Source organism: Salmo salar, chromosome 04, assembly GCF_965601325.2.
Source record: "Salmo salar chromosome 04, fSalSal1, whole genome shotgun sequence".
NCBI classification, from domain to species: Eukaryota; Metazoa; Chordata; class Actinopteri; order Salmoniformes; family Salmonidae; genus Salmo; species Salmo salar.
Window position 1 is genome coordinate 34,821,370 of NC_138294.1, and position 27,532 is coordinate 34,848,901.

The 27,532-nt window shown below is 42.4% G+C and overlaps 1 long non-coding RNA gene across 1 annotated transcript in view; it reads left to right on the top strand.

Moving 5' to 3' along the window:
* The first annotated feature begins 11,446 nt into the window (after window positions 1–11,446).
* The window catches only part of LOC145878630 (uncharacterized), a 31,313-nt gene continuing 15,227 nt past the window's right edge, over window positions 11,447–27,532 (top strand). Inside the window, exons 1-2 of the long non-coding RNA XR_014392129.1 lie at window positions 11,447–11,512; window positions 15,568–15,678. This is a non-coding gene — a long non-coding RNA (uncharacterized LOC145878630). The remainder of the gene's footprint in view (window positions 11,513–15,567; window positions 15,679–27,532) is intronic.

The window sequence follows — 27,532 nt, forward strand, 5'->3', positions numbered from 1 at the left end:
AGTTTTTTTGTGACATTGTTGTCCAGTTGTAAACTGTTTTTTATTTATTTATTTAACTAGGCAAGTCAGTTAAGAACAAATTCTTATTTACAATGACGGCATACACCGGCCAAACCCGGATGACTGGGCCAGTTGGGCACTGCCCAATGGGTCTCCCAATCACAGCCGGTTGTCATACAGCCTGGATTCAAACCAGGGGGTCTGTAGTGACACCTCTAGCATTGAGATGCAGTGCCTTAGACCACTGCGCCACTCGGGAGCTCCAATACTTCACGTACAGTCGTGGCCAAAAGTTTTGAGAATGACACAAATATTAATTTTCACAAAGTCTGCTGCCTCAGTTTGTATGATGGCAACTTGCATATACTCCAGAATGTTATGAGGAGTTATCAGATGAATTGCAATTAATTGCAAAGTCCCTCTTTGCCATGCAAATGAATCCCCAAAAAACATTTCCACTGCATTTCAGCCCTGCCACAATAGGGCCAGCTGACATCATGTCAGTGATTCTCTCGTTAACACAGGTGTGAGTGTTGACGAGGACAAGGCTGGAGATCACTCTGTTATGCTGATTGAGTTCGAACAACAGACTGGAAGCTTCAAAAGGAGGGTGGTGCTTGGAATCATTGTTCTTCCTCTGTCAACCATGGTTACCTGCAAGGAAACATGTGCTGTCATCATTGCTTTGCCCAAAAAGGGCTTCACAGGCAAGGATATTGCTGCCAGTAAGATTGCACCTAAATCAACCATTTATCGGATCATCAAGAACTTCAAGGAGAGTGGTTCAATTGTTGTGAAGAAGGCTTCAGGGCACCCAAGAAAGTCCAGCAAGCGCCAGGACCGTCTCCTAAACTTGATTCAGCTGCGGGATCGGGGCACCACCAGTACAGAGCTTGCTCAGGAATGGCAGCATGCAGGTGTGAGTGCATCTGCACGCACAGTGAGGCAAAGACTTTTGGAGGATGGCCTGGTGTCAAGAAGGGCAGCAAAGAAGCCACTTCTCTCCAGGAAAAACATCAGGGACAGACTGATATTCTGCAAAAGGTACAGGGATTGGACTGCTGAGGACTGGGGTAAAGTAATTTTCTCTGATGAATCCCCTTTCCGATTGTTTGGGGCATCCGGAAAAAAGCCTGTCCGGAGAAGACAAGGTGAGCGCTACCATCAGTCGTGTGTCATGCCAACAGTAAAGCATCCTGAGACCATTCATGTGTGGGGTTGCTTCTCAGCCAAGGGAGTGGGCTCACTCACAATTATGTAAGAACACAGCCATGAATAAAGAATGGTACAACACATCCTCCGAGAGCAACTTCTCCCAACCATCCAGGAACAGTTTAGTGACGAACAATGCCTTTTCCAGCATGATGGAGCACCTTGCCATAAGGCAAAGTTATTTTGGGTCCATGGCCAGGAAACTCCCCAGACCTTAATCCCATTGAGAACTTGTGGTCAATCCTCAAGAGGCGGGTGGACAAACAAAAACCCCAAAACTCCAAGCATTGATTATGCAAGAATGGGCTGCCATCAGTCAGGATGTGGTCCAGAAGTTAATTGACAGCATGCCAGGGCAGATTGCAGAGGTCTTGAAAAAGAAGGGTCATCATGTAATTGTCAATAAAAGCCTTTGACACTTATGAAATGCTTGTAATTATACTTCAGTATTCCATAGTAACATCTCACAAAAATATCTAAAGACACTGAAGCAGCAAACTTTGTGGAAATTAATATTTCTGTCATTCTCAAAACTTTTAGCCACGACTGTATTATTAGCGACCACAGAATGTCTTTACCTGGTTGCAATCTGTTTATGTGACATTTCATTAACCAGAAAACCAGTTTACACCCTTCAGTGATGTCATTATTAGGCTACACACTCACGCACTGACTGGTTCTATGGAACTGGCTTGCTCTTGTTTGTGGATGTGTGATTTGATTTTGTATTTCGTCCTAGTGCCCTGAGGGGACTTAATCGAAGTCACAGATTGTATCTTTTACATGTAGTTTAGAGTTTGAGTTACGAAGGCTTCTGGAAGTGCACCCTTGAGCTGCGACTCTTAAAATGTTAGAGAAACACGTGCCCAGAGTACTCCCGCTCACATCTAGCCTTCCTCTGTGCCACACTTATCCATTTATGCTTAAATGTTTAAAAGGCAGCAGAGGTTTACACTATGCTAGCTAGTAGGGTATTCAGAGGCTAATTTATTACTTTCCTGATTAAGGACCCTAAATTGGATAAAGTGGGACCAGCAAACATTAGCACAGATTAACTTAGTTTAGTTTACAGTCCCTTTCCCGGGGATGAGTTACCACGACGATAGCATACAGAAGTCAGCCGTCCTATGTCGGAGGTTATCTCTACCCAGATTAAACGAAGTGTGTGTGTGTGTGTGCGTGCGTGTGTATGTGTGTGTTTGTGGGGTTGCTTGACATAAGACTTGTGAACAGGACTTGATGGGTGGGTTTTACATATCATTGTGTACTTTGGGCTTTGGGGTATTTACGTTGGGTTGTTGAAGCCTGTAAACTGGAGTTAGGGATCTATGGTCACAACATAAGTACACTGGATAGAAACATAAACGCAACATGCAACAATTTCAAAAATGTTACTGAGCTACAGTTCATATAAGGAAATCTGTCTTGTGTGACCGCCATTTGCCTCATGCAGTGTGACACATCTCCTTCGCATAGAGTTGATCAGACTGTTGATAGGGGCCTGTGATAGTGGCCCAGACATGTTCAGCTTCCAGGAAATGTGTACAGATCCTTGCATTATCATGCTGAAACATGAGGTGATGGTGGCATATGAATGGCACGACAATGGGCCTCAGGATCTCGTCATGTTATTACTGTCCAATCAAATAGGCATTGATAAAAGGCAATTGTGTTTGTTGTCCGTAACTTATTTACATTTTAGTCATTTAGCAGACGCTCTTACCCAGAGCAACTTACAGGCGCAATTAGGGTTAAGTGCCTTGCTCAAGAGAATATCGACAGATTTTTCACCTAGTCGCAACGTTGACATCAGCAAACCACTCGCCCATACGACGCCATCTACAGTTGAAACCGGAATTTAAATCTGTGAAGAGCAGACTTCTCCAGCATGCCAGTGGCCATCGAAGGTGATTGTTTGCCCACTGAAGTCGGTTACGATGCAGAACTGCAGTCAGGCCAAGACCCTGGTGAGGACGACGAGAACGCAGATGAGTTTCCATGAGATTTTCTAAGTTTGTACAGAAATTCTTTGATTGTGCAAACCCACAGTTTCATCAGCTGTCTGGGTGGCAAGTGTCAGACAATGTGGAGGTCCCGGGCTGGCGTGGTTTATGCTGCATTTGAGTACAGCCATCAGGCTACTGAACAGTGGGAACTAGTGACAATACATAGAGAACAACTCTGTATATGACGAGATGTATTGAAGTTATGTGTGTTAAGATGTGTTGTATGCCATGAACATGTGTCAAATTATGTTGTGTTTGTCTTAGTCCTGTAACTAGTGTGCCCACTATATTGTGTTGAATATTGCATCGTGTATTGCATCATATTGGATATCATATTGTATATCCCATATCATAAACTCGGTAGTTTGGGTCCTGGTTGCTGCATTTTTTTCAGCTGTGTGTATATCAGACAATATGCCACGGTTATGATGTAAAAGTACTTGTATACTGTTCTTTTTATGTCAGTAACCAGTTTATAAAAGCAATAAGGCACCTTGGAGGTTTGTGGTAGTATATGGCAAAGAGGAGTGCCTGGATACAGCACTTAGCCGTCATATATTATACGACGGCTAAGTGCTGTATCCAGGCACTCCATTCGTTCATTTTGGTACAGTGCGTCACCTTCTCTGATTATCAGCTGTTTTCAAACACAAAGCATACCAATATTAAATTTTTGAAATGTCATATACTATAAAACTTTATATTTTTGCAGAACCAAATGCCATACTGTTTATGCAAGAAAGGGTATTCGGACAAGGCCAATGTCTTCTTCTTAACACAGGTTTCATCATATCCAGGGGAGCATCAGCCACGCGTCCACAGTCACCATGGTGGAAGCTAAACTGGCTCGACTCTTCCAGTCAGAGTACCTCGCTCTGTTAGAAATGTTTCAGTAAGTATAGAGTCACATGGTGACTCAACAAATAGCAAATATGAGCATATTGTAGCAGCTAGATACACTACATGACTAAAAGTACGTGGACACCTGCTCGTTGAACATCTCATTCCAAAATCATGGACATTAATATGGAGTTTGCTGTTATAACAGCAAGTTCTGGCACTGATGTTGGGCGATTAGGCCTGGCTTGCAGTCATTCATCCCAAAGGTGTTCGTTGGGGTGTAGGTCAGGGCTCAATCAGTCAAGCCAGTCAAGTTCTTCCACACCGATCTCAACAAACGATTTCTGTATGGACCTCGCTTTCTGCACAGGGGCATTATCATGCTGAAACAGGAAAAGCCCTTCCCCAAACGATTGCCACAAAGTTGTAAGCATAGAATTGTCGAGAATGTCATTGTATGCTTTAGCGTTAAGCTTTCCCTTCACTGGAACTATGGGGCCTAGCCCGACCCATGAAAAACAGCCCCAGGTAGGGCTGTGGCTGTCACAAATGTTCGTCAGCTGGTGATTTTCAAGCAAATAACGGTAATTGACAGTTAATTAATATAAACACATTTAGCATCTGGATGCTTCCACACATAGCCTACAAGCCACTGATGCAGACCTTTGGAACATCTACATTTTAAAAAGTTTAATAAATCCATGCTATATAACCTACACCTTCACAATAAATCCATTATTTATTTTAGACAGCTCTAAAGAAGCATGATATGAAGAAAATGTATTCTATTTCAGAAGTACAGAAAAGCATACTCTGGGCTGTCCTTATGTTAGGTCCTGGGGCCAGATTCACAAAACCTTCTTAAGAAGAAATTTCTTCTTAAGTGCCATTTTTTCCTTAACTATAGTCTAAAGAAGAAAGTTAAGAAACATTGCTATTCCTCAATAAAGTTATAGGAAATGTTCTTAACAAGGTTTTTCCTAAGTTTCTTCCTAAGAAATAAGTTAAGAAGGAATGGGATTCTTGAAAATAATGCTTTAGAATTTCTTCTTGGAAATGTACTTAACTTTAGGATAGCTAAACCCTTGTCTTGAGACGAATGGATACTTTTATAACCATAAAAGTTTTCTTGCGCCACAGACAGAGTTGGCTACCGGATATTTAAATACAGCAAGAAAACAAATGAAACACGCATTATCTAGCTAGCTAGTAATTTACAATAATATTACAATATTCTAGAAGTGTTAAAAAGCTAGCGCTATCTTGTCAATTTGCAAAGAAGAACTTGGCAAACTTAGCTAACATTTACGTCGTTAGCTATGTTGGCTATAATGTCTTTACACTTTAGCTAGCTAATGTAGCTAACTATCTTACCGGTCACACAGTCCCTCTACCACCATCTCTATGATGGATGACACCTTCTCCTCCAGCTGGTCTACCTGAATGGTCTCTCAGCTCCCTTCTTCTTAGCAGCCAACTTGATGTCGGACCACTTCTTTTTTACAGCGTTACTGTCTCTTGCCATACCCCCAACGGCAGAGACAGACTTGGCCACTCTCGCCCATCCTTTCTTTTTGATCTCTGCAGTGACCCTGCAGTTATCAAGTCTCCCCAACAGCAACCTTTTCCTGGGTGCTAAACTCAGCAAAAAAAGAAACGTCCTCTTGCTGTCAACTGCGTTTATTTTCAGGAAAAGTGTAATATTTGTATGAACATAACAAGATTCAACAACTGAGACATAAATTGAACAAGTTCCACAGACATGTGACTAACAGAAATGGAATAATGTGTCCCTGAACAAAGGGGGGTCCAAATCAAAAGTAACAGTCAGTATCTGGTGTGGCCATCAGATGCATTAAGTACTGCAGTGCATCTCCTCCTCATGGACTGCACCAAATTTGCCAGTTCTTGCTGTGAGATGTTACCCCACTCTTCCACCAAGGCACCTGCAAGTTCCCGGACATTTCTGGGGGGAATGGCCTTAGCCCTCACCCTCCGATCCAACAGGTCCCAGACGTTCTTGTCTTGCAGACATTCTTGTCTTGCAGGAAATCATGCACAGAACGAGCAGTATGGCTGGTGGCATTGTCATGCTGGAGGTTCATGTCAGGATGAGCCTGCAGGAAGGGTACCACATGAGGGAGGAGGATGTCTTCCCTGTAACGCACAGCGTTGAGATTGCCTGCAATGACAACAAGCTCAGTCCGATGAAGCTGTGACACACCGCCCCAGACCATGACGGACCCTCCACCTCCAAATCAATCCCGCTCCAGAGTACAGGCCTCGATGTAACGCTCATTCCTTCGACGATAAACACGTACCAGACCATCACCCCTGGTGAGACAAAACCGCGACTAGTCAGTGAAGAGCACTTTTTGCCAGTCCTGTCTGGTCCAGCGACGGTGGGTTTGTGCCCATAGGCAACGTTGTTGCCGGTGATGTCTGGTGAGGACCTGCCTTACAACAGGCTTACAAGCCCTCAGTCCAGCCTCTCTCAGCCTCTTCCGGACTGTCTGAGCACTGATAGAGGGATTGTGCGTTCCTGGTGTAACTCGGGCAGTTGTTGTTGCCATCCTGTACCTGTCCCGCAGGTGTGATGTTCAGATGTACCGATCCTGTGCAGATGTTGTTACACGTGGTCTGCCACTGCGAGGACGATCAGCTGTCCGTCCTGTCTCCCTGTAGCGCTGTCTTAGGCGTCTCACAGTTCGGACATTGCAATTTATTGCCCTAGCCACATCTGCAGTCCTCATGCCTCCTTGCAGCATGCCTAAGGCACGTTCCCGCAAATGAGCAGTCTTTTGGTGTTTTTCAGAGTCAGTAGAAAGGCCTCTTTAGTGTCCTAAGTTTTCATAACTGTGACCTTAATTGTCTACCGTCTGTAAACGACCGTTCCACAGGTGCATGTTCATTAATTGTTTATGGTTCATTGAACAAGCATGGGAAACCGTGTTTAAACCCTTTACAATGAAGATCTGTGAAGTTATTTGGATTTTTACGAATTATCTTTAAAAGACAGGGTCCTGAAAAGGGGACGTTTCTTTTTTTGCTGGGTTTATTTCGTCCACCATCACTTCAATCTCTTTTTCTGGTCATCCATTTTTGATTTTGATATAGCTAGTCTGAGGTCTAGAATGTGTGAAAAATAACAAAATAACCAAATCCATCATCCCTGTCACACAGGCTTATTTATTGGTTTCAAGCACGTCATTAATGTGAATGCAACATAAGAAGATATTTACGTAGTTCTTAAGAAAGATATTTACGAAGTTCCTAAGAAAACTAAGAATTCCTAAGAACATTTTAAAGAATTGCATTTACGAACTATCTTATACATTTATTAACTTCCTATTTTATTCCTTAAGAAACTTCTTATGTTTTTTCGTAAGTAATATTTTAACCCTGATCTGGCTATGCCAAATGACTATGGGCTACACTAGTTCATTTAGCAGACAAAATTTGCTTAAAATTCATTGGCATTCTTTTATAGTATGAAGAATACAATTATACAAATCTGAATAAAATATAAATATTTTCTCCAAATGATTTGAGGGAGTGCGCACATGCGGCTATTTTGTGTTGAGCAATTAACAAAGAAATAGGTACTCCTATATGCTTAATTTATAGATATTAATTTAACTTTAGTGGTTCTACAATCGTTGGGCTATATGTTTTGATTTTCAATACATTGTAAGGCTGCATGATGCGACTCTAATGATGATTTTTTAAAAGTCGCTTGAAAGGCATGAGCTCTGCTTTGTTTTTTGCGCAGGCTGTACACACTTTATTAGTCTCTCATTCACAATTTGACAAGAACTTGATAATGCCTCGAATTTCACGGCGGCATCCCCTTTGTGGCCATAATGCACCCCAAAACAATCCATGCCTTTTGCGGCCAGTGGCCGTTTTGCCCTTGCTGTGTTGTGCCCTTCTCGTTGAGTGCTGCGCGCTTTTAAGCACCTCTCATTCACATGGCTCTCCATCAAGTGATCTGGTCTTTCTCACAGGCTACAAGTGAAGACAGATACATTGGCGATGCCTGTGTTGTAGCTAGCGTTAGGTGAAGACAGTGTGGTCAGTGGAGAAGGCACTGTGACCATACTGTAGTCCCGTGTGGCTCAGTTGGTAGAGCATGGTGTTTGCAATGCCATGGTTGTGGGTTCGATTCCCACGGGGGACCAGTACGAAAATGTTTTTTTTTTAAATGTATGAAAGTATGCATTCACTACTGGATAAGAGCGTCTGCTAAATGACTAAAATGTAAATGTAAATACTGCATGCGTCTTTACCCAATTCCGAGGTGCATATTGAAGATATTGGAAGAACTGTCCACAGTACAAAAGTCAACCTATTCTGTGCAAGAAATAAATATATCGAACAAATTAATACAACCACTAGCATAAAAAACATTTTTACGCAATGTGGCTGACGTAACAGATCAGAACATTTAGCTTAAAATGCTGATAAACTATTAGGCTATTTCTTCACATTATTATAAGCGCAGCAATGTGCACATGGCAGTAGGCTATTCGCCTTCTTCACAAGACTACATTTAACTCCAATTATATCTTCTTGCTGGGGGTGGCAAGGGGTAATTCCGTCCAGAGCTGTATTCCATTAGCGGGAAAACACCATTATCAAAAGTGACTGCAAATGCGTTTATGCATGTAATGCTTTTATTATTATCTTCCCCAAACTTGAAACTCACACGCTGTTTATGTCTGCCAGTTAGGCTCTAAACCCCTTGTAAAGAGGATTAATTTTATTTGGCCACATTAGTTGTGATTCAAAACATATTTGCATATGGGCTAGGCTACATGAGGTATGCGACTATGATTCAAAAAATTTGCACAAAAAAAAGGCAGTTTCTTATGCTGGGCATCATTCAGTGATAGGCTAATATTGTCACCCATCAGACTATTCTTGACTTAATCTTGTCTTTACATATACTAAATAATATATGTGTGAAATTTGTTTTGATTTAAAATGGACAATTATCATGCACCTGTCTCGAAACAGGGGCAGCGGAAAAAATAGATTTCATCTATGCACTTTAAAAGCGAATGGAGAACACTTTTCCTGTGGTTCATTTTCATGCCAGCCAGGTAGGCTATACTCCTGTTGTAAAGATAAACAATGTACTTAATATTAGGAAAGTTGAGAAATAAATATAGTAGGACTAGCCTATAGAAAGCTGATGGGATCCTCCTATTTTTAGTAGAGGCCATCAATTGTACAATTGTATAGCCTATAGGAATGTTGCGCAACATGAGCTCATGGGCTCTCATGAAGTGTTTGATTTGCGGATGTATTTTCATTGATGTCAGAGCAATTAGACTAGAGGGACAATAGAGTGCTGAGTACCAGGCAGTTAGCAAGTTTGGTAGGCTACTAATGACCATCAGCAGCATCATAGTTTGGAGAAGACTAATTACGGTGACAAAACGGTCACGTGGAATATGACTGCCTTCATGACTCTTGAGCGCTGGTGTGGCCTTAATACGATCACCTCAACAGTCCTAGCCCCAGACCATTATTCCCCACCCACCAAACTTTATAGTTGGCACTATAAATTCGGTGCAGGTAGCGTTCTCCTGGCATCCGCCAAACCCAGATTAGTCCGTCGGACTGCCAGTTGGTGAAGCGTAATTCATCACTCCAGAGAATGCGCTTCCACTGCTCCAGAGTCCAATGGCGGTGAGCTTTACACCATTCCAGCCAACACTTGGCATTGCACTTGGTGATCTTAGGCTTATGTGTGCGGCAGCTCGGGCAAGGTAACCCATTTCATGAAACTCCCGACGAACAGTTCTTGTTCTGGCATTGCGTCCAGAGGCAGTTTGGAACTCGCTAGTGGGTTACAACCGAGGACAGGCGATTTTTTTTTCTCCCGAGCTTCAGTACTAGGTAGGTCTATTGTGACCCCCCACTTCGCAGCTGAGCCGTTGCTGCTCCTAGACATTTCCACTTCACAATATCAGCACTTACAATTGGCTGGGGTAACTCTAGCAGGGCGGAAATATGACAAACTGTCTTGTTGGAAAGGTGGAATCCTATGACGATGCCATGTTAATACACCTGTCAGCAACGGGTGTGGCTGAAATAGCCGAAACCACTAATTCGAAGGGGTGTCCACATACTTTTATATAGATAGTGTATGGTCATCTCAGTTGGTTCCTGTCTTTCTTTATTTCTCTCTCTGTCTCTCTCTCTTTCAATGCGCTTTCCAACAGTTCATTCAACAGAACATAATGGGGATAGCGATACATTTTATAGTTTCAGATATACACTGAGTATACAAAACATTAAGAACACCTGCTCTTTCCATGACATAGACTAACCAGGTGAATCCAGGTGAAAGCTATGATCCCTTATTGATGTCACTTGTTAAATCAACTTCAATCAGTGTAGATGAAGGGGAGAAGACAGGTTAATAAAGAAGGATTTCTAAGCCTTGAGACAATTGAGACATGGATTGTGTATGTGTGCCATTCAGAGGGAGAATGGGGAAGACAAAAGATTTATGTGCTTATGAACAGGGTATGGTAGTAGGTGCCAGGAACACTGGTTTGTGTCAAGAACTGCAACGCTGCTGGGTTTTGCACACTCAACAGTTTCCAGTGTGTATCAAGAATGGCCCACCACCAAGGACATCCAGCCAACTTGATACAACTGTGGGAAGCATTGGAATCAACATGGGCCATTATCCCCGTGAAACGCTTTTGACACGTTCTAGAGTCCATGCCCGGACAAATTGAGGCTGTTCTGAGGGGGGGGGGGGGGGGGACTCAATATTAGTAAGGTGTTCTTAATGTTTGTTATACTCAGTGTTGAATAGTTTTGAGAATGAGGCTTTGATTCTAGCCCTTCTGTGCAGCAGTGAATATAGATATTCCATCTCTGCTCTTTCTCTCAGTGTTGTGTTTTAGTGAACCAGGCCTCTTCTTTACCCCTTTCCACTACCTTTCTCTACATTTCGTGTCTCAATATGATTGGGGTCACACGCAGGCTTTTGCCTGGTCAGAGGTCATAAACTCCAACATTTCACCATAGTCATACCTCATTAAGAGCAAGCCCTTAAAGTACCTCTTCACTTCAGGAAATGAACCAGCCTATGTCCGCTGGTCCTTGCTGCTTTTCAATAGAAAACAACCTCTCCAAACTCAAACAACCTTTCCAAACTCAAAGCCCAAGCTGTCCTAATGCTCAAAAAAAAACTTAACTGACCCAGTCCGAAACGTTTGTGATTATGTTGAACTGTGAACTGTGAATACATACGTACTTGGCACAAATGTTGAGTGGAGTTCAACATGGAGGTCAGTGAAATAATACATCTGTCTCATTAACATTTGTCTTGGTCTTATTGAGATGTTTTGTCTCTCCTACAGGAGCATTGATAAATGCCACAGGAGGGTGGTGAGCCAGGAGGAGTTTCGAGCAGCGATTGAGAGCAGGTATTTTGTTCCCTCTCCTGTTCCTCTCGTATGATTTGGCTTTGTTGTATTGAGGTGCCCTTTTTAGAACATCCTTGGATTGTCCAGCTAATTTAATTTGAAGCGCATTGTTGTTTCACATACAGTACCAGTCAAAAGTTTGGACACACCTACTTATTCCAGGATATTTCTTTATTTTTACTATTTTCTTGGCCAATTGTGCGTCTCCCCGTGGGTCTCCCGGGCGCGGCCAGCTGTGACACAGTCCGGGATCGAGCCCGGATCTGTAGTGACGCCTCAAACACTGGAGTGCCTTGGACCGCTGTGCCACTCGGGAAGTCCATGTCATTTCATAGTTTTATAAAAAAATATATTTCACTGTGTAAATTCATTGGTTATAGACTATTCACTGCAGTATTAGGCCCAAGATTTAGCTAATGAATGGGTTGCATACGGTTCTATCTTAGGCTACACATCTAGTCTGTCTTCATGGTTCTCTTTGAAATTATGCACCCTGCCTCTCAACTGCCTATCAGCTACAGCTATTCCTCTTAGCTCTTGAAGTCCCAGGAAAAGCTAGATTACAATAGCTTGTTGTAGGCTACACTTACTTTTATTTACTACTGCTAGCATATTGAGGAGAGATTCCTGCTTGATCTTGCTTGCTAAATGTACACGATATGAGTAGCCTGCTAATGTACCTTTCTGGACCTTGTAAACTGTCGAGAATAGACCCATAACTGATCCAAATGCTTACATAATCAGGCCTAGGCTGTTATTTCGGCATGAAGCATTCAAAACAGGACGTTTGAGCGGGACAATTCAAATTAGTCTACATCACTGCAGTTTGCAGCCCTATACAATATTTGTGTACTCACTTGATAACAAAACATTCCTCATTGCATTATCTTGTTGTAGCCTAGGTAGAATAATTGCCTTGTCTAAAAACGTAGGCCTAATCAATAGTGGAGTTTTGCGCATCTGGGACTCCAGAGCGCAGCCTGGAAGAACGCACAGATCTGCCATTTAATATTTTTGTAACTTTTTTTTTCTTACACTTTGACGAATCAATATTTATAGCCCCACTATTTATCTAATGAATGGCCTAATATGTAGCTGATATTTAGCTTCTTACTTCGATTACAGATCTGTAGCCTCTCTCTTCTAGCTGTTCCTGTGCGCACTATAGGCTATAGGCAACGCAAGCCTCTCCGCCATGCCTCTTCACGTGAAATCCCAGGAAAATCTAAAGGCTACAAAAGCTATAGGACATATCTTTTTAGCCTTTTTTATACTAGACCTACTCGCCTTTTCGTGGCGAGAAGCAGGCTTGCTCTTGCTAATTGCTGAATGTAAAATAGGCCTAGGCCAAATGAACTGTCGGGGAAAGTTACGGAGCATTGGTGTGATCACTTTGGCAAGTGATGATAACATTGTAGCATTAATGCAGGGACAGACAGAGAGAAAGCACAGCGAAAAAGAAGAACCAAACGAATTGACAATCATTAGAAAAATGGAAATCATGATGACATAATGTAAAAGATGCGCAGGCTGAACAGCGTTTGTTGTTGATTTGCTACATTTATTAAGTTAAGAAAAAAAATCATTACATGTACATTGAATAATTATTTGCAGTTGTCACTATGACAATGAACATAACCTGAAGCACTGTGTTACCACCGATTTACAAGTTTTCTCTCTGAAAAATGTAGTTAATTTAATCTGATTGTCATAATGTTCCATGTCTTTGTCCACACAGAGCATCTGAACACACAAAATACATTTTGATGACTTTCATTACATTTTGGGTGTTTTACACCTGTGGTATTCCCGTCAAAAATGACCGGTCATTTGATATGAACGGGATAGACTACAATTAGTGAATAAAATTGAGTTCAGGCACTTGCCCCTTCATCAGATGGACACACTTCCTCTCCCAGACCTCCACATGCATGTGTGTTTGAACACACACACACACACACACACACACACACACACACACACACACACACACACACACACACACACACACACACACACACACACACACACACACACACACACACACACACACACACACACACACACACACACCTCACTCCCCTTCTTGGCTTCCATGGCAACCCCCACGGGAACCTTCCCCAATAGAATCTTTCCCCCACGGTAACCACACCTGTTGGCATTCTCTCAAACAATCGCAACATTGTTTCAATAATATATTGAACTTTTCTCGCAGCTCTTGCATTCAAGGCTTTTTTGAAGTCTTGCTCACAATTCATTCTGTGGCAGCACACTGACCAAACGATAATTGTATGTGAGGCTCTTGATCTTATCTTTGATCATGACACTGGTGAGGAGGAGAGAGTCCTTGTTAAACTTTGACACAAAGTAGTCTGTGATAAATCGCACAATATGTTTCATCTGAGTATTTGTTATAGTCAAAATAATCCATACATTATGCTTTTTTTACTCAAAAACGAGTTGTATGAGCTCAGGTCACTAAGGCCTACAGGCCAAATAATAGCAAATAGAAGTTCAGACTTGTAATGTTCACAAGAACATAAGTTGATAAAAAAGATCTAACACACCATTAGGTGATAATATATGTATTATTATGGATTTATAATCAGCTATAATAGGGTGGTCATTTTCTACCGGGAACACAGAATTAATTAACAATTAATTAACATGAAACATGAAATAGGCCTACAGCGTACAGTAGGATGCATGAATCAGTTGACTGATAGGGGTAGGCCTACTGCAGAACGATAAATGGTGTGGATGCTCGCCAACGTTTATAGTTATGGATAATTTGTCGTTATAGTTATCGTTATAGTTATCATCCTTGGTGTGGATGGCCCTTTAGGCTATACCTTTTAAACTTTAAGCATTTACAGGCATTGGTTTTACTGGAAGATATCTCAAAGATATAGGCTTAACTATCTCACTATGTAAACTTCTTCCACTATCATTAACACTAATTATTTCAGCCAGATGAGCAAGCACATGACGATTCTACTGAAACTTCCATTTCTGGTTTAATTTGTTTAATTTGATTACATTACACCTATGTTGTAATTATATCTGAACAATACATTTATTTTTTGCTTAAATGATTGTGAAAGATGTCATCAATGATCACACCTTTGATGGGATAAAAATGATGGAAATGTGAAATCAGTGTAACGTACTGTAATTTACTGTACTGTAGCATTTTACATTCAAATGGCAATTTTGAAACATGTTTCTTTCATTTTTTTGCTATTGGGTTAACCCGGGTTGTTGAAATAACTAAATTGAGAAGATATCATTATTTTGTGTGTAGGTGATTAAATCGAGGATCTCATGGTATTCCACATGGTATTCCACTTATATTTTGGATCAATGGTTGTGATGTCTCCAAACAAAAATTAATGCACAATAAGGTTTTGAACATAAAACTTGCTGCGTTACAAGTGTTACCAGTTTGGAGTTTTGTAAATAGTTTTGAAAATGGAAAATTCACAACATACAAATTCACAACATACAAAAGAGCACCAAAGCGATTGAAAATAACTGTATATGTCCTCCTCATGTAGACTAGATGAAGGTGTCTTCGTCTATATAACCCTCAATCATCCAGATATGTTGTTTTGAAAATGCCAAATTAATCTGTGCTAAGTTAATTTGCCTCTATGTGTATTTCTCCGGTTGACTAGTTTGAGGTGTACTGCATGTGTGTGTGTGTGTATATATATGTGTGTGTCTGCCTGCGTCTGAGTGTATGAGCATATATTTGTGTGTGACATCGTTGTGCACCATTAATCCTCTGATTGAGAGAGGATGTGTCCATCTCAATGTGATGGCTGGAGAGAGAGCTGATTGACCCTTGACCCGGCTGTGTGGGGTGAGGAGGGGGCCTTGTCAGAGGGCTAATGACCAGTGGCTGCTCAGGGGCATTGTGGGCCATGGCTAAGTGACTGGGCCGGATGACCACCCTCTGTTCTGACCCAATGCCTCTCTTTTGTCCCCCCTCCAACCCTTTTCTTGCACCGTTAACCCCTCTGGACACACACATACACACACACCCTCTCTAGATTCGGCCTGGAGGTCGCGGAACCTGAGTTTGAACAGCTGCTGGACAGGCTGCCCCTGGACAAGGACGGAAATGTCCAGTACCCCGTCTTCATGGCCGCTTTCGACACAAGGTAATCCCCCCCGACTCACCCCCACCCCTTCTCTCCTTGACCACTCCACCATCCCTTCACTGCACTGGTGTTACCTTGCCTCCCCCTTTCTCTCTCTCTCTCTCTCTCTCTCTCTCTCTCTCTCTCTCTCTCTCTCTCTCTCTCTCACTCTCTCTCTTTTACTTTCTCGTTCTCTCTCTTCAGTGAAATCTCTCCACTCTGCTCCCTGAATGCAGCTTTAAAATGTAGTACATCTTCACCCATTTCTTTTTATTTGTTGTTAATTAGCTCTGTCTCCATTTTCGGCACATGTTGTAAACCTCCCCTAAACCAGCGATTCTCAACTGGTGGACCCACATTTTGGTTGTGGGAGGCTTTGAATGGGTTGCGGGTGTCTGAGTAAAAATAGTACAAATACTACAGTCGGAACTTAAATGACTAGGTATAAAATGTGTATAAGTGATACTGAACCTATATTTAAAAATAATTTATTCTCTGAACTATTTTGTGGTCTCAAAGCAGTGAGATTAACATTCTTCATCGAGAATATGGGCAAAATGTAATTATTGACAATGGAAAAGGTGGGACTGTTGTTCCCTTGTCATATAATTTGTACATTTACTATCAATATAGGATTAAACAAAGTTTCCATATTGCATTTTTGCAACAACAAAAAAATCACGCTGCGAATATTGGATTGTGACTGAGACAACCTGGTTCAATTTCGGTACTGAGGCAAAACCAGTTGAGAACTACTGCCCTAAACCACTATTATATACAAATTGTGAAGTAAAGGGTTAAGGCTCTACAATTAACTAACATAGATCCTCTTTTAGTTATTGGTTAAATAGAGTCTTGCACACTCATTTAGAAATCCTAAATCTTGAATCAATCCTAGGAAAATCATAGAAGATCATAAAGTAATGTCAAATGAAGTACAATAGTAGCCAGTAAAGTTTTATGGAGAGGTTTATGGTCCAGTACTGTTCATTTATATTTATATGTAATCATCCTCCATAACCTTTCAAACCTCAAAATAAACTAATATTGCTCTTCTTGCTTGGTTCTTTTTTTGGGGTTCATAATGGAATATGGAACAGAACCTTTTTTTTATTTTACATTCCTGTGAAACATTTTAATTCAAAGGATAATCATATAGAATTTCCCCAAAAATATGTTTAAACATATTTTGTATAAATTATGTTCAAAAAAGTTTTCAGGAAACTTGGAAAAAAACATTGGAGTCGTATGTATTCCCACCGCTGTAGCTTATTGTTTTTGTTTGCATCCTGAAACATTGCTGACATTGACAACTTTGAGAATACTATTCCACACTTAATTATTTGTTTTGATTTTCAATTGTTTTAATATTCCTTTTAGACTGCAGAAGGCCAGTCAAAACATGTATTTTATTTCACCAAGTAATGTCTTGAATGTAGATTTGGATTCATAGTATTTTCAGCATTTTTATATTGCCCTGTGTTTTAGGCTCTAAGAATCACACACTACTTGGTAGTGTGTTTTCCTGGAAGAAGAACATGATTTATGAAAAATGTAATCTACGGTATAATAATCTTTATCTGTTTTATGACAAGAAGTCATTAAGATCCTTTTTATATTCTATATGATCATCTTTCACAAGGTTGGGAAGTTGTCAGACCTTCCAGGATCTTAATTTGACATAATATGTTATATTGTCACAGAAAAATAATCCTGCAGATTTGAACGTTTAGTCCATAATGTTCCTTGATTGGTGTCTAGGCTATTAGCTGTCCGAAATAGGCTACATGAATGTGCAATACTGTTTATATAGCTATGTGTTAGTGTGGGTTTAATTTGTGTAAATCACAAAAAATTCTCAGCAAAAAAGGAGTGAACAAATTAGGATCCCACATCTATAGATATCAATTGAATTCAGAGCAATTTTACTGTAGATTAAATCCTGATATTACACAAATAAGTATGTTATTATTTTCAAATATATAATTTTTCATCATTTATTCAAGTTGTTCCTATTCACTTGACACAAAGTTAGAATTGACGATATATAGGTCAACAAGGTTAAACGTGATGGGCGAGTGAGAGGACAGCATCTTATGCACGTGAACCCCCAAGTTGCCTCGCACCATCCAATGAATGGCCAACAAACACCATCCCAGTGTAAACGTTTCTTAAATTGAACAGGGTAATGAATTTTAAACTGCTATAGTAACTGCTCCCAGACATGTGGTTTTAGTGTGTGAGCGTGGGTGGGTGTGTGTGGTTCGGATTTGTGGATGTCTGTGTCTCTGTGTGTGTGTGTGTATGTGTGTGGGGGTGTGTGTGTGTGTGTGTGTGTGTGTGTGTGTGTGTGTGTGTGTGTGTGTGTGTGTGTGTGTGTGTGTGTGTGTGTGTGTGTGTGTATGCACATGTGTGTGTGTGTATGGGATAAAGACCTAGAAAACCAGCCTGGCTTAGTTGACAGGTGACAAGGGTTATTTTGAATGGGGATTTTGTAATACCAACAGTGTGGAAAGGCCTGGGTACCAAGGGAGCCCTGAAAAGAGAGAAAGAAAACTTTTATGCTAGCAAAGGAGGAGAGAAAAGCCACCCGAGACTCTGGGGGACTTAGGATCTCCCTAATCAAACTGCTCCACTGTCTAGCGCGCTCATTTTTATTCAAACCGGAGAAAAAGCTAAATAATTTCAATCGGATTGATCCCCTGTGTCAGTGCCTGTGTGGTATTTTCACTCCCTTTTCTTCCTGTTTGTCCTCAACTTTGACATATCAGTCAGGCAGGGCCCTGGGCTGTCCATACAGAGGCCTGCTGCAGAGGCGGCTCAATGTTTGAAACGTTGGATAAATGGTTTTGGAATTAACGTCAGCTAATAACAGACCATACTCAAAACTTGGTTTGTGACACAAAACACAGTGAGAATAATTAACAAACTTAACTTATGTTCAGACAACTACTCCAAACAACTCATGTTCTCATTTCCCTATGGTATCGAGTACAAACCCAATCAATCTCAAACAACAACTGAGACAACAACAATGTAGTTCAATATATGCCAGCCAATCAGTGTGCCTGTTGTGTTTCTTCTTTGGTATTACATACATTCGCAAAGGCCATTCTTTTCAGTCCTGAGTGACATGTTTTGGATGGAAAGCAGATAACATATCAACCAGCATGAGACAAGATTCCCCTAGGTGCAGATAAAGGATCAACCTCCCTCACCCAATCCTAACCTTAACCAATAATGTTGTGAATTCAAAACTCACCCAAGATCAGTGTCTACTCTAAGGACAACTTTACCCTATCTCCAAAAATGTACAACAACATCAGACAGAAAAAGAGGCAACTCTGATTCACTAATATAATCTGATCATAATTGTATTATTATTTAAAGGTTGATTTATTGATTGATTTTATTTGATAGTAAAAAAAAGACATATACACACACACAGTACATACATTTTTAAAACATGGAATAACACAATAAAGTAAATTACTTATTTCCATTGTGGTCCCTTAAAGTGCATGGTGAAACACATTACATAGATACAAGAATTGATACATTATAGATACAGACATGAACATGGCTTCAGTCATCAGCCAGCTTTTAACATATATATCTTTTTTTTTATCTCGTTGGTATAGCTTTAAGTTGTTGTAGTAGTTTGTTCCACTCAACAGCAACACTATATAGAAAAGTGTTCTTACCGGATAGTCTTAAATTTGAAATAGTCAATATCAGAGTCTCTGGCTCTGGTATTGTACTGGTGAACATCTCTAATAAAAGTAAAATCATTGGATAGTTAGGCTATCTGGGAGCTGTGTCGGTAATAATTATGTGGACCAGACCAAATTATAATTATGTGGACCAGACCAAATTAAACAACCCTTTTCTCTACAGATTTCCAGCCTAGCAGATTAAATTGCTCAACCTCCAAATTGGTACATAGAGCGAGTTTAAAGGTAGCAAAATGACGTAACACTTCAATCTCACACAGTCACTGCGCATGTGTACAGGCTAACTTCAGACTGTGTACAGCATGGTAGCCACGGGACCAAAACAGCGGAAGAGTTCAGCCTCGCACTTCAACGCTCATAGTTTTTGCAGAAATGTACCCACTATGCTGTTTACTTTCTTACTTTATATCTAACTCATATTGCTGAAACAAAACAAGCTTGTTTCGACAGGTCTGTAGTTTATTCTTTAGATGTTCGGGGATGCTGGTGAACCATGACGTGCACACATAGTCAAAGTGACACTGAACTAGCGCACCTGCCAGAGTCTTTAGGATGTCGCCATCAAGACATTTTGAAAGCACGATTAAAAGCATGCTTTTGGCATGAATTTGGCATGAAGCATGAATTTGGCCTGCAAGGTACAACTTTGGGTAACACTTTTTGACAAAAGGTTGCCATCTGTCGTATTTACTGAAAAATTTATGCTTTAGAATTGTCCACACTTAGATCAGTTTCAACAGTGATTGGGTTAATGAGAGGCCGTAAGAGTGTGTGAAGGAGTAATTGGGATTTAAAGGACTCAAAAGTTTTGGAGGTGTTAAACACCGCTGATGTGACATAGGCCCGTTGAACGGGTGGAGGCATTTACTCAGGCATACAGAGGCCACTCTCTGACTCCTGGAATCCCCCCAAGAAAGATGCAGCCAAAAAAAAGATGTCATCCTTATCCTCCGTCTCTGAGGTGGCGGCCATTACTGCTTAAACAGGCTCCGATTAAATCATCCAGTGTTTGTGTGGTCTTCCTGGTAAGGAGGAGAGGAGGGGAGAGGGAGGGAACGGGAAAACGTTCGGCTCCAGCTCAGATCCGTGTGTGGGAACCACAGGGGGAGAAATCCACGCCAGGACACTTTGTCCCCCCCGCCTTCCCCCATCCCTTTTTCTCTCTGTCCATTTTTGGGTTTTTCATTTTTTATTCATAGGGTGATAGGGGTGGAGGGAAGGGTGTTGTGGAGAGCAAGGAGGCAGAGGTGTGCGTGCGAGTGTGTGTGTAGGAGCGAGCGAGCGTGTGCGTGTGCATATACGCATGTGTGTGTGTGTGCATGCATACATGTATTGATGGTTGGGGCAATAGCAGTACAACTTGGTTTTAGGCCTCGGACCAGGGCCTATGGTAACAATAACAATGGCCACAGTGTTGTTGAGGGAGTTGCGTCCAGGACTTTCGGACATTCTTCCCATGTGAGTATAATCACTACTGGGAGGTAGCTCCATTAAGGATTACCATCTCATTAATAGTATCCATGACTTTTGTTCAAAGGCTACTTGTTGTAATGTTGCCTTGTGGATGACGCCTAATCCTCTGAGCCTGCAGCTGTAGGGAAGGAGAGGGGTAGATCCAATCTCTCTCTCTCTCTCTCTCTCTCTCTCTCTCTCTCTCTCTCTTTCTCTCTCTCTCTCTCTCTCTCTCTCTCTCTCTCTCTCTCTCTCTCACACACTCTCTCACACACACTGTCACACACTCTCTCACACTCTCTCTCTCACACACTCTCTCACACACACTGTCACACACTCTCTCACACACACAGGGCATCTCCCAGTACGTCCCGGACGGCCTGGCGGGGATCAGGCCCCCTGAAAGACAGATACAAACAACAGTCAAATACAAAGTTCCCCCCTCTTTGGAGAAAAAGAAACATCCATTCTGAACTTCCACCCACCCTGATCCCCTCCGTAAAGCCAAAGCCTAGCCACCCTCCCCATCCTCCCCCCAGTTACTCCCCTTCACCCCCCAGTCCCCTGTCTCAGCGCTCCTGGCTCTCGTCCTCCCATTCAGGCCTCCCTTCTCCGACATGCACGGCACTCCTCTCAGATGGTGGGCCAGATTAGGAATCGAACAATACAGTTTTCAATGTAAAATGTGCATCTAGTTAGGCTCTTTTTTATCCCTCCATCTCTACTCTTTTACCCTGGGATGGGATGGAGAAAGGGAATAAGAGGACTATTCACCAAGTTATCTCTGGGTGTCTTGTCTCGGCAAACGATGGAGAATTCTCTATATCTATCTCTCACTCTGTTTTTCAGTTTGACGTTATTTACCACAGTGCAGAGGGAGCAGCAAGAATTTCAGTATCTCAGTTTTTACCTGTTTTGAAGTAATTTCTTTCAGCTTTGTATATGTACTGTATATGTATCTGTATTTACAGTGCATTCGGAAAGTATTCACTTTTTCAAAATATGTCCACATTGTTGCATTACAGCTTTATTCTAAAATTGATTAAATAGATATTTCCCTCATCAATCTACACACAATACCCCATAATGACAAAGCAAAAACCGTTTTTTTTCAAATGTTTGCAAATTTAGTATTCAGACCCTTTACCCAGTACTTTGTTGAAGCATCTTTGGCAGCGATTACAGCCTTGAGTCTTCTTGGATATGACGCTACAAGCTCGGCACACCTGTATTTTGGGAGTTTCTCCCATTCTTCTCTGCAGATTCTCTCAAGCTCTGTCAGGTTGGATGGGGAGAGTCGCTGCAAAATATATTTTGAGGTCTCTCCAGAGATGTTCGATTGGATTCAAGTCCGGGCTCTGGCTAGGCTACTCAAGGACATTCAGAGACTTGTCTCGAAGCCACTCCTGCGTTGTCTTGGCTGTGTGCTTAGGGTCGTTATCCCGTTAGAAGGTGAACCTTCGCCCCAGTCTGAGGTCCTGAGCACTCTGGAGCAGGTTTTCATCAAGGATCTCTCTGTACTTTGCTCCATTCATCTTTCCCTCGATCTTGACTAGTCTCCAAGTCCCTGCCACTGAAAAACATCCCCACAGCATGATGCTACCACCACCATGCCTCACCTTAGGGATGGTGCCAGGTTTCCTCCAGACGTGACGCTTGGCATTCAGGCCAAAGAGTTTCTATCTTGGTTTCATCAGACCATAAGATTGTCATGCTTATACACACACAAACATACATATAACTCACAAATGATGTATGCAAGTCAATTTTGATCAAGCCTGTTTGCCCCCTAAAAGACTCTCAGACCTTGTTTCTCATGTTCTGAGAGTCCTTTAGGTGCCTTCTGGCAAACTCCAAGCGGGTTGTCATGTGCTTTTTACTGAGGAGTGGCTTATGTCTGGCCACTTTACCATAAAGGCCTAATTGGTGGAGTGCTGCAGAGATGGTTGTCCTTCTGGAAGGTTCTCCCATCTCCACAGAGGAACTCTGGAGCTATGTCAGAGTGACCATTGTGTCCTTGGTCCACACCCTGGCCAAGGCCCTTCTCCCCTGATTGCTTAGTTTGGCCGGGTGGCCAGCTCTAGGAAGAGTCTTGGTGGTTCCAAACTTCTTCCATTTAAGAATGATGGAGGCCACTGTGTTCTTGGGGACCTTCAATGCTTCAGAAACTGTTGGTACCCTACCCCAGATCTGTGCCTCGACACAACCCTGTCTAGGAGCTCTACGGACAATTCCTTCGACCTCATGGCTTGTTTTTGCTCTGACATGCACTGTCAACTGTGGGACCATATATAGACAGGTGTGTGCCTTTCCAAATCATGTCCAATCAACTGAATTCACCACAGGTGGACTCCAATCAAGTTGTCGAAACATTTCAAGGATGATCATTGGAAACAGGATGCACCTGAACTAAATTTTGAGTCTCATAGCAAAGGGTCTGAATACTTATATAAATAAGGTATTTCTGTTTGGTATTATTAATACATTTGCAAAAATGTCTAAACCTGTTTTTCACTTTGTCATTATGGGGTATTGTGTGTAGAATTCTTTATTTTAAATTAATTTTAGAAAAAGGCTGTAGAACCGTCCAGAGTAGTGATGCTAGTCGGGCGGGAGGGTGCGGGCAGCAATCGGTTGAAGAGCATGCACTTAGTTTTACTAACATTTAAAAGCAGTTGGAGGCTACGGAAGGAGTGTTGTATGGCGTTGAAGCTCGTTTGGAGGTTTGTGAGCACAGTGTCCAAAGAAGGGCCAGATGTATACAGAATGGTGTCATCTGCGTGGAGGTGGATCAGAGAATCACCAGCAGCAAGAGCGACATCATTGATATATACAGAGAAAAGTGTCGGCCCGAGAATTGAACTCTGTGTCACCCCCATAGAGACTGCAAGAGGTCAGGACAACAGGCCCTAGGATTTGACACACTGAACTCTATCTGAGAAGTAGTTGGTGAAGCAGGCGAGGCAGTCATTTGAGAAGCCAAGGCTATTGAGTCTGCCGATAAGAATGCGGTGATTGACAGAGTCGAAAGCCTTAGCCAGGTCGATGAAGACAGCTGCACAGTACTGTCTTTTATCGATGGCGGTTATGATATTGTTTAGGACCTTGAGCGTGGCTGAGGTGCACCCATGACCAGCTCGGAAACCAGATTGCATAGTGGAGAAGGTACAGTGGGATTCGAAATGGTCGGTGATCTGTTTGTTAACTTGGCTTTCAAAGATTTTAGAAAAGCAGGGCAGGATGGATATAGGTCTGTAGCAGTTTGGGTCTAGAGTGTCTCCCCCTTTGAAGAGGAACGTAACAAAATGTGGAAAAAGTCAAAGGGTCTGAATACTTTCCGAATGCACTGTATACTATTACATACAGTACATGGAGCAAGGATTCCTAGTAGCACTCATAATGCAGCCTTTTTACTAGCAGTAAAAAGCAGCTTCCTAGATCTTCTATCTTCCATTTTTCAAAAAGTGAAAATATAATATTTTTTACCTTGAGGATTGTTGGACCCAGTTGTGCTCCAATAGAAGGCCATCAAATATATTTACTTAAATGAGTGAGTATTTATTTGGCCATCTTTCAAGTTGATATGGTTATATAGATTTCCTGTGTAAATTGAAGTGAGTTGCTATACACTACTGTATATACATATTTTTTTCAGTTTACTTGTTTTTTAACATGTTGTTATTGGTCGTACTTGTGGTATTATTGTTAGCTGGGCTCTCTGAGTGTTTCAGTTGTAGCCGTATTGGGTTTCTCCCCCTGCTACTTGTGATGCCATCTCCTCTGACCCCCTGACTCCAAATAATACCCCAGGGCCCAGCCTCTGACATCACAATGACCCCTGTGCCATGGAAATGGTCACCCCATGCTGGGCTGGGTTGTACAACAGTGGCTGTGTCCCAAAAAGCACACTCCCTTGATAAGTGCTTCTGAAGACTACTTAGCTACTAACAATAATTTATGCCATTTTGCAGATGCTTTTATCCAAAGCAACTTACAGTTGCGCGTGCATACATTTGACGTATGGGTGGTCCCAGGAATCATACCCACTACCTTGGCGTTACCAGCGCCATGCTCTGCCAACTGAGCTAGAAAGGACCAAGTAACTTGGCAGAGGTCACTGCCAACCCAGCACTGCCCTCCCAGATGCCCTCCAATAATGGCCTCTCAAGCCCTTGTTTGTTTTGCCCCCAAAAATATACACTTTTTGTTACATAGACAGAAAGCAGACTTGTTTTGTGGACTGGGTGTCCTAATTTATGAAAAGCCTTGTTAGATACCCTAGGAAAAACAAACACAGACTTACACACACAGACGGACGGACAGACGGACGGCCGGCCAGACAGACAGACAGACAGACAGACAGACAGACAGACAGACAGACAGACAGACAGACAGACAGACAGACAGACAGACAGACAGACAGACAGACAGACCCTTTGCATATTGATCAGATCAACCAGAGAGCGTAGTTTAATGGTGCAAATGTAGAAAAAATGTGCAAATGGCTAAATATACTGCTCAAAAAAATAAAGGGAACACTTAAACAACACAATGTAACTCCAAGTCAATCACACTTCTGTGAAATCAAACTGTCCACTTAGGAAGCAACACTGATTGACAATAAATTTCACATGCTGTTGTGCAAATGGAATAGACAACAGGTGGAAATTATAGGCAATTAGCAAGACACCCCCAATAAAGGAGTGGTTCTGCAGGTGGTAACCACAGACCACTTCTCAGTTCCAATGCTTCCTGGCTGATGTTTTGGTCACTTTTGAATGCTGGCGGTGCTTTCACTTTAGTGGTAGCATGAGACGGAGTCTACAACCCAGACAAGTGGCTCAGGTAGTGCAGCTCATCCAGGATGGCACATCAATGCGAGCTGTGGCAAGAAGGTTTGCTGTGTCTGTCAGCGTAGTGTCCAGAGCATGGAGGCGCTACCAGGAGACAGGCCAGTACATCAGGAGACGTGGAGGAGGCCGTAGGAGGGCAACAACCCAGCAGCAGGACCGCTACCTCCGCCTTTGTGCAAGGAGGAGCACTGCCAGAGCCCTGCAAAATGACCTCCTCCAGGCCACAAATGTGCATGTGTGCTCAAACGGTCAGAAACAGACTCCATGAGGGTGGTATGAGGGCCCGACGTACACAGGTGGGGGTTGTGCTTACAGCCCAACACCGTGCAGGACGTTTGGCATTTGCCAGAGAACACCAAGATTGGCAAATTCGCCACTGGCGCCCTGTGCTCTTCATAGATGAAAGCAGGTTAACACTGAGCACATGTGACAGACGTGACAGAGTCTGGAGACACCGTGGAGAACATTCTGCTGCCTGCAACATCCTCCAGCATGACCGGTTTGGCGGTGGGTCAGTCATGGTGTGGGGTGGCATTTCTTTGGGGGGTCGCACAGCCCTCCATGTGCTCACCAGAGGTAGCCTGACTGCCATTAGGTACCGAGATGAGATCCTCAGACCCCTTGTGAGACCATATGCTGGTGCGGTTGGCCCTGGGTTCCTCCTAATGCAAGACAATGCTAGACTTCATGTGGCTGGAGTGTGTCAGCAGTTCCTGCAAGAGGAAGGCATTGATGCTATGGACTGGCCCGCCCGTTCCCCAGACATGAATCCAATTGAGCACATCTGGGACATCATGTCTCGCTCCATCCACCAACGCCACGTTGCACCACAGACTGTCCAGGAGTTGGCGGATGCTTTAGTCCAGGTCTGGGAGGAGATCCCTCAGGAGACCATCCGCCACCTCATCAGGAGCATGCCCAGACGTTGAAGGGAGGTCATACAGGCATGTGGAGGCCACACACACTACTGAGCCTCATTTTGACTTGTTTTAAGGACATTACATCAAAGTTGGATCAGCCTGTAGTGTGGTTTTCCACTTTAATTTTGAGTGTAACTCCAAATCCAGACCTCCATGGGTTGATAAATTGGATTTCCATTGATTATTTTTGTGTAATTTTGTTGTCAACACATTCAACTATGTAAAGATAAAAGTATTTAATAAGATTATTTCATTCATTCAGATCTACGATGTGTTATTTTAGTGTTCCCTTTATTTTTTTGAGCAGTGTAGATTGTTTTGCGTTTGCGTACATCTATTTGCGAGTGTTTGTGTAAAAGAGATGCTTCAGAAACACACTTGATTAGTAACCTGATGCCTTAAGACTTGTGTTGACTTACCAAGATAATGTCTAGGCTTTAGTTCTGCGGGCTATCGCAGTATTGTGACGGCAGGAGACATGGGTGTGTGCGTTCCTGCATGCGTGTCTGAGCTGACTTGTGTTCTTGCCTGGTCCTGCTGTGCTGTTGTTGGTGCCCTGGTGTCTGACCTGGATGCCCCACTGTGATGGCCGCCGTGGGGTTATAAGGTTACCTAACACCCTCAGCCTTTTCTGTTCACACTCTCCACACCTCTCCCTCGGTCCCTCATCCCTCCCTATCCTGGGACGCACACAACACATCACTCTTACGACTATACTAGAGAGTGCTCTTTAATTGGTTCTTTTTTTAAAGAAAATAAACAAGATGTTGTTTTATCTAATATTACTGCTTGCATGAATTACTTGATGTTGAATAGAGTTCCATGTAGTCATGGCTCTATGTAGTATTGTGCACCTCCCATGGTCTGTTCTGGACTTAGGGATTGTGAAGAGACCTCTGGTGGCATGTCTTGTGGG